General features: G+C 53.6%; 1 long non-coding RNA gene across 2 annotated transcripts; it reads right to left on the bottom strand.

Moving 5' to 3' along the window:
- Window positions 1-3302: 3302 nt before the first annotated feature.
- Window positions 3303-4453, bottom strand: LOC108308128. Of its 2 annotated transcripts, XR_001826796.2 has the most exons (3): window positions 4287-4453; window positions 4046-4181; window positions 3303-3602 (listed from the first exon to the last, which is right to left on the bottom strand). It is a non-coding gene; the product is annotated as an uncharacterized LOC108308128 (long non-coding RNA). The 2 variants fall into 2 exon arrangements; XR_001826795.2 differs by having other exon boundaries at window positions 4046-4453.
- Between the last annotated feature and the right edge of the window lie 1539 nt (window positions 4454-5992).

The raw sequence follows: 5992 nt of genomic DNA, 5'->3' as shown, positions 1-5992 counted from the left end.
GGGGGAGAGGAGGAGGGGGGAAAGAAAGGAAGAAAGGAAAGGAAGCTCATTAGCTCATGTGAAGGGAACTAATTTCCATGACACAGATGTTGGCCCTTAGGTTTCACCATGGTCAGCAGCTGCGGGTGGGATGGGGGTCAGCGGGATAAGGAGCAGGTGGGCTGCATCACGATCAGCCACTCGGGAGGGAAAGTTTTACCTGGGCCAAAGATGATGGGATACAACTAGGTCTCAAACAACTCCTATCAGGCCTAAAAACGGAATGCAAGTTAGCAACCATACAAAGCAAACAGACAACACCAGGAGATGCCAGACCTCAAGGGGGGGTCCCCTAAATTGCGTCCCTCCTCAGGGACTGGGCTGTGGGACAACGGCCAGGCAGGAGGCCAGGCCGCACCTGCAGGGTGAGGCTCAGCCACAGACGGAGCAAAGCCTACACCACTCTTAGCGTCGTGGCTCTGGGGGTGCAGGGGGAGAGTTCTCCCAGGTGTGAAGGCAGCATGGATGATGATGATGGGGGGGCGCCTCCACCCACTCACCCTTCTCCATGGTGCAGAGGGAACCTGGCCCAGCTTCTCACAGAGACCGACGGGACTGGGAGGAACACACGAGGACCCGAAAATCCTGCAGGGTTCCTGCTGGGCAGGGCTCCGAGCACAGAGCTGGCATTGTGAGTTTACTGAGGTCTGATGGACACACAGTCAACCGTATCCGTTTGAGTGTGTGGTTTCTATGCGTTTTGACATAGATACATACACCTGTGAAACTGTCACCACAAGGAAGATGGGCAAATCCATTGCCCCAGTATTAGTCTGTTTTCACATTGCTATAAAGAAATTCCCAAGACTGGGTAATTTGTAAAGGAAGAAAGCTTAGTTGACTCACGGTTCTGCATGGCTGAGGCCACAGGAAACGCACAATCACAGCAGAAGGTGAAGGAGAAGCAGACACCTGCTTCGCAAGAGTGGGCAGGAGGAACCGCCACTTATAAAACCATCAGCTCTCGTGAGAACTCCTTATCACGAGAACAGCATATGGGAAGCCACCCCCATTATTCAATCACCTCCCACCTGGTCCCTCCCCTGACACGTGGTGATTACAATTCGAGATGAGATTTGGGTGTAGACACAGCCAAACCATATTACCCTAGAGGCTCCTCGCCCACCCCCATCCCCAGACAACCTCTGGTCTGCTGTAAGTGTAGATTTGAGTTTTTTTGAGACAGGGTCTCACTCTATTGCCCAGGCTGGAGCACAGTGGTGCAATCACGGCTCACTGCAGCCTCAATCTCCTGGGCTCAAGTGGTCCTCCCACTGCGGGCCCTTGAGTAGGAATTACAGGAGCGCACCACCATAACCCATTAATTAATTATTATGATTTTTGATTTTTTTTAAATTTTACTGCATTTTAGGTTTTGGGTTACATGTGAAGAACATGCAAGATTGTAGCATAGGTACACACCTGGCAGCGTGATTTGCTGCCTTCCTCCCCTTCACCTATATCTGGCATTTCTCCCGGAGTCTCACTCTGTTGCCCAGAATGGATCTTGGCTCATTGCAACCTCTGCCTCCCAGGTTCAAGTGATTTTCCTACCTCAGCCTCCTGAGTAGCTGGGATTACAGGCATGCACAACCATGCCTGGCTAATTTTTTTGTACTTTTAGTAGAGACAGGGTTTCACCATGTTGTTCAGGCTGGTCTTGAATCCGTTATCTCAATCCACCCACCTCAGCCTTCCAAAGTGCTGGGATTACAGGTGTGAACCATTGCACCTGGCCTGAGATTTTGCATTTTCTAGGATTTCATCAAAGATATAATTATATGCAGTCTTTTTCACTGGCTTTTTTTCCCCCCTCAGAATGTTTGAGACCCATTCATGCTGCAGGTGTATTTCTTTTTTTTTTTTTTTTTTTTTTTTTTTGGGGCCTCCTTTTTTTTCCTTTTTTTTTTTTTTTTTTGAATTGGCGCTTCCCTCCTAACCTCTTAACGGAAAAAAAAAAAAAAATGATAGCCTCGCTCTGTCACCCAGACTGGAGTGCGGTGGCACGATCTCAGCTCACTGCAACCTCCACCTCCCTGGTTCAAGCAATTCTTCTGCCTCCGCCTCCCAAGTAGCTAGGACTACAGGCATGTGCCACCATGCCTGGCTAATTTTTGTAATTTTAGTACAGACAGGGTTTCACCATATTAGCCAGGTTGGTCTTGAACTCCTGACTTCATGATCTGCCTGCCTCAGCCTCTCAAAGTGCTGGGATTACAGGTGTGAGCCACCACGCCCGGCCAATTCTTTCCTTTATGTTGCTGATTAACATTCCCTCGTAAGGCTACATCACGGTGTTTATGCGTTCACCTGTTGATATTTCAATTGTTTCTGAAACTCAGCAATTATAAATCAACCTGCCATGAGCATTCGTGGACAAGTGTTTGTAAGCTGTGTGCTTTCATGCCTCTTGGGTAAGCACCTAGGTCATGGAATGGCTGGGTCATACAGGTGTGGGTTTAACATTTTATGAAACCACCAGGGCTGGTATTTTTGAAGTCATTGAGACAGAAAGTAACAAGGGCAGCTCCAGTGTGTGCTGTTACTGAGGCTGGGCCAGGAGGCTCGGTGTGGCAGGCAATGCTGGGTGGGGGAGCAGGACTAGACATGCTTGCTGAACCCAAGCCAGCATGCTCCTCCGAGATCTCCAGTGGCCTTGGGTAAGAGCCCAATGCCCCACCATTGGGAAGGTTGGGGACCAGCAAATGGGACACCCACAGGCTGAAGCATCTAGAGATGACAGAGTCAGGGGCTGAGTGTTCAGACAGGGCTGCAGGTCACACTGAAGTACCGGTTGCACAGACTGGCTGCAGGTGACAGGTCAGGGACCAGGTGCATGGATGGAGCTGCAGGTGACAATCACAGACCAGATGCACAGGCAGAGCTGCAGGTGACAGTCAGGGACTGAGGACAGACCCACTGTAGGTGACAGACTAGGTGCACAGCTGGAGCTGCAGGTGACAGCCAGGGACCCGGTGGACAAATAGGACTGCAGGTGAAATTAACCGAGTACACATATGCAGCTTCAGGTGACATGGGCGGACTGAGTGCACAGAGGAGCCTGGGGACATCAGCATCAGGGACTGGGGGGACACAGTTGCTTTGTCAGAAGACAGTGACAGTGCCTGAATAGGAACACTGGGCCCAGAGAGCTCAACCAGTGCAGGTGCCTCCTGGCAACAGGGCCAGGCCTGGAGCTGGGCGGAACTCAGGACAGCCTGATCTATGAGGCACAGGCCCATCCCAAAAGGAAACAGCACCACTAGCTAAGAAAGAACTTTATTATTTCTAATAAATGGCGCTGGGGGTGGGGACCAGAGAGGGCACAGGGCCATCCCCTGACAATGCATTGATGCCCAACCCCCTTGGGAGTGAACTGGGGAAGCCCCATGTCCCCCGGAGCCTGTCGCCTTGGCCTGCAGCCCTGGACGCCTCTCACGGAGCCGCAGGTCTTCCTCCCTGGCTTGGGGGTCGCACAGCCACCACAGCTCCATTACTACAGGCAGAGCCCGGGGCCAGGTATGAGACTGCCCGCAGCTCTCTGTCTCCACCAGCCTGGACTCCTGGGGAAGGGGACAAAGGGGGGAGTCCTGGTGCTGGCTTGAAAGGGTGGCGCTCTCTAGGCAGGCGGTCCCCTGGTCCTCTGTGCTGTGGCCGTGCCTGGGGGGGACATCGAGGTCCACGGGGGCAGAGGAGACGCCGTCCCTGTCCCGCAGCCGTGCCCTCGGGGTTCCAGTGCCCTCGAGTGTGGCCGGCCTCGAAGCCAAGGGGCCCAGCAGGCGCACCCCATGTTCTCCACCCTCTGACACTTGGGGCCCAAGCACTCACTCTCCCACCCCCGTTTGGTCCCCTGTCCTTATCCAGGTCCCTGTGCTGGGTCTGTAGTGCCTTGTCTTTCTGTCTCCGTCTCCTCCTTTCTCTGGGTCCCTGATTTCTTCTCTTCCTATCTGTCCCCGTCCCCAGTCCCCTTCCCCGTCCCTACCCCCCAGCATGGGGCAGTTGAAACCTTGGAGCAGGTTCTGAAAGCCTTCCTGGGTGTTCGCATCCAGGAGGGGAGCGGCCTTGGCGGTGGGAACCCGGGTAGCAGGGAGCAGCAGCAGCAGCAGCAACAGCGGGGGCCACATAGCCTATGGGTCCGGCGGCTGGGAGGAACCAGGCGAGCGTCAGAGGCCCCGCCCCCCTCTCTGCCCTTTCCTCTCTGCCCTCCCACTTCTGCGTGCCAGGTTCGCACGTCTAACTCCCTTCACCTGCCCCCACGGCCGGCCTGTGTCTCCTTAGCAGCCTTGAGTCAGCCCACAAATCGGCCACCGGTCTCCGACGCCCCAGGGACTGTTAGATCCGGACAGTTCTGCCCAGGAGCTGCCCTCGATCTCGTACGCCTCCGCGAGCCCGAGCCACGCCCCTGCGTCCTGGCCACTCCCCTCGAGTGCGAGCCACGCCCACCCACTGTTAACGCCTCACCCTTGCCCTAGGCAATTGCCACGCCCCTAGGATATAGTCACACCCATTATCAGCCACGCCCCCAGAGTCGCAGCAGTCTCCATTCACCAGCCACGCCCCCAATGCGGAAGACCACGCCCTTGAGCACGGCCCTGGAGTCCCACGCGGGCCTGGCACTCTTCCGTGATCCCCAGTCCAGCCCCAGTGCAGCAGCCCAGGCCCCCAAGTTGAGCCTCATCCAGCCTCATCCAGCATCCAGGCCAGCCTCCGCCACCCTCAGCATGGAACACAGTCGTTTCGGGTCCCTCACTCTCGTTCATTCTCCATTCTTCTTGAACATATGGGGAAAATTCATAATAGCTGTTTGAACATCCTGATCACTAATTCCATCATCTCATTTGTGCCATTTCTGGGTCTTTGTGATTTTTCTACTCATTATGGGTTCTGTTTTTCTGCTTCTTTGCCTCTTTGCCTGACTGTTTTTGTTTTGTTTTGTTTTGAGACAGGTCTCACTGTTGCCCAAGCTGGAGTGCAGTGGCACGATCATAGCTCACTGTAGCCTCAAATTCCTGGGCTCCAGCGATCCTCCCATCTCAGCCTCCTGAGTAGCTGGAACCACAGGTGCCCGCAGCCATGCCCAGGTAATTTTTAAATGATTTTTTGTAGAGATGGAGTCTCATTATATTGCCCAGGCTGGTCTTTAACTCCTGGCCTCAAGCGATCCTCCTGCCTCAGTCTCCCAAACATTACCAATATATTCTTATTTCTTTGAGAATCTTCATTTAGCATAGGTGATTCAGTTTGTCCTTTGATAACTGAGTTCCTCAGATGTCTGGTTATTTTTGCCAGAACTCATTTTCTCCAGGGCGGGGCTGCAATCTTGACTGGAGAGAAAAACCAATCACGTTGCTACTTCCTGGTATGGGAGGTTATGGGGTTTCTCCCATTTCTGCTTCTTAGAAGGGGTTTATAGATGATGTTGGCTGGGCACAGTGGCTCACATTTGTAATCCCAGCACTTTGGGAGGCCAAGGAGGTGTATCACCTGAGGTCAGGAGTTCAAGACCAGCCTGGCCAACATGGTGAAACCCCATCTCTACTAAAAATACAAAAATTAGCCATGCTGGTGGTGCACGCCTGTAATTCCATCTACTCAGGAGGCAGAGACATGAAAATTGCCTGAACCTGGGAGGCAGAGTTTCAGTGAGCTGAGATCACGCCATTGCACTCCAGCCTGGGTAACACAGCAAGATCCTCTCTCAAAAAAAAAGGGAAAGGCCGGGCGCGGTGACTCAAGCCTGTAATCCCAGCACTGTGGGAGGCCGAGGTGGGTGGATCACGAGGTCAAGAGATCGAGACCATCCTGGTCAACATGGTGAAACCCTGTCTCTACTAAAAATGCAAAAAATTAGCTGGGCATGGTGGCGCGTGCCTGTAATCCCAGCTACTCAGGAGGCTGAGGCAGGAGAATTGCCTGAACCCAGGAGGCGGAGGTTGCGGTGAGCCGAGATCGC

This window comes from Cebus imitator, unplaced genomic scaffold (assembly GCF_001604975.1).
Source record: "Cebus imitator isolate Cc_AM_T3 unplaced genomic scaffold, Cebus_imitator-1.0 Scaffold82, whole genome shotgun sequence".
Classification (NCBI taxonomy): Eukaryota; Metazoa; Chordata; class Mammalia; order Primates; family Cebidae; genus Cebus; species Cebus imitator.
This window is presented reverse-complemented; position numbering and strand designations above follow the sequence as displayed.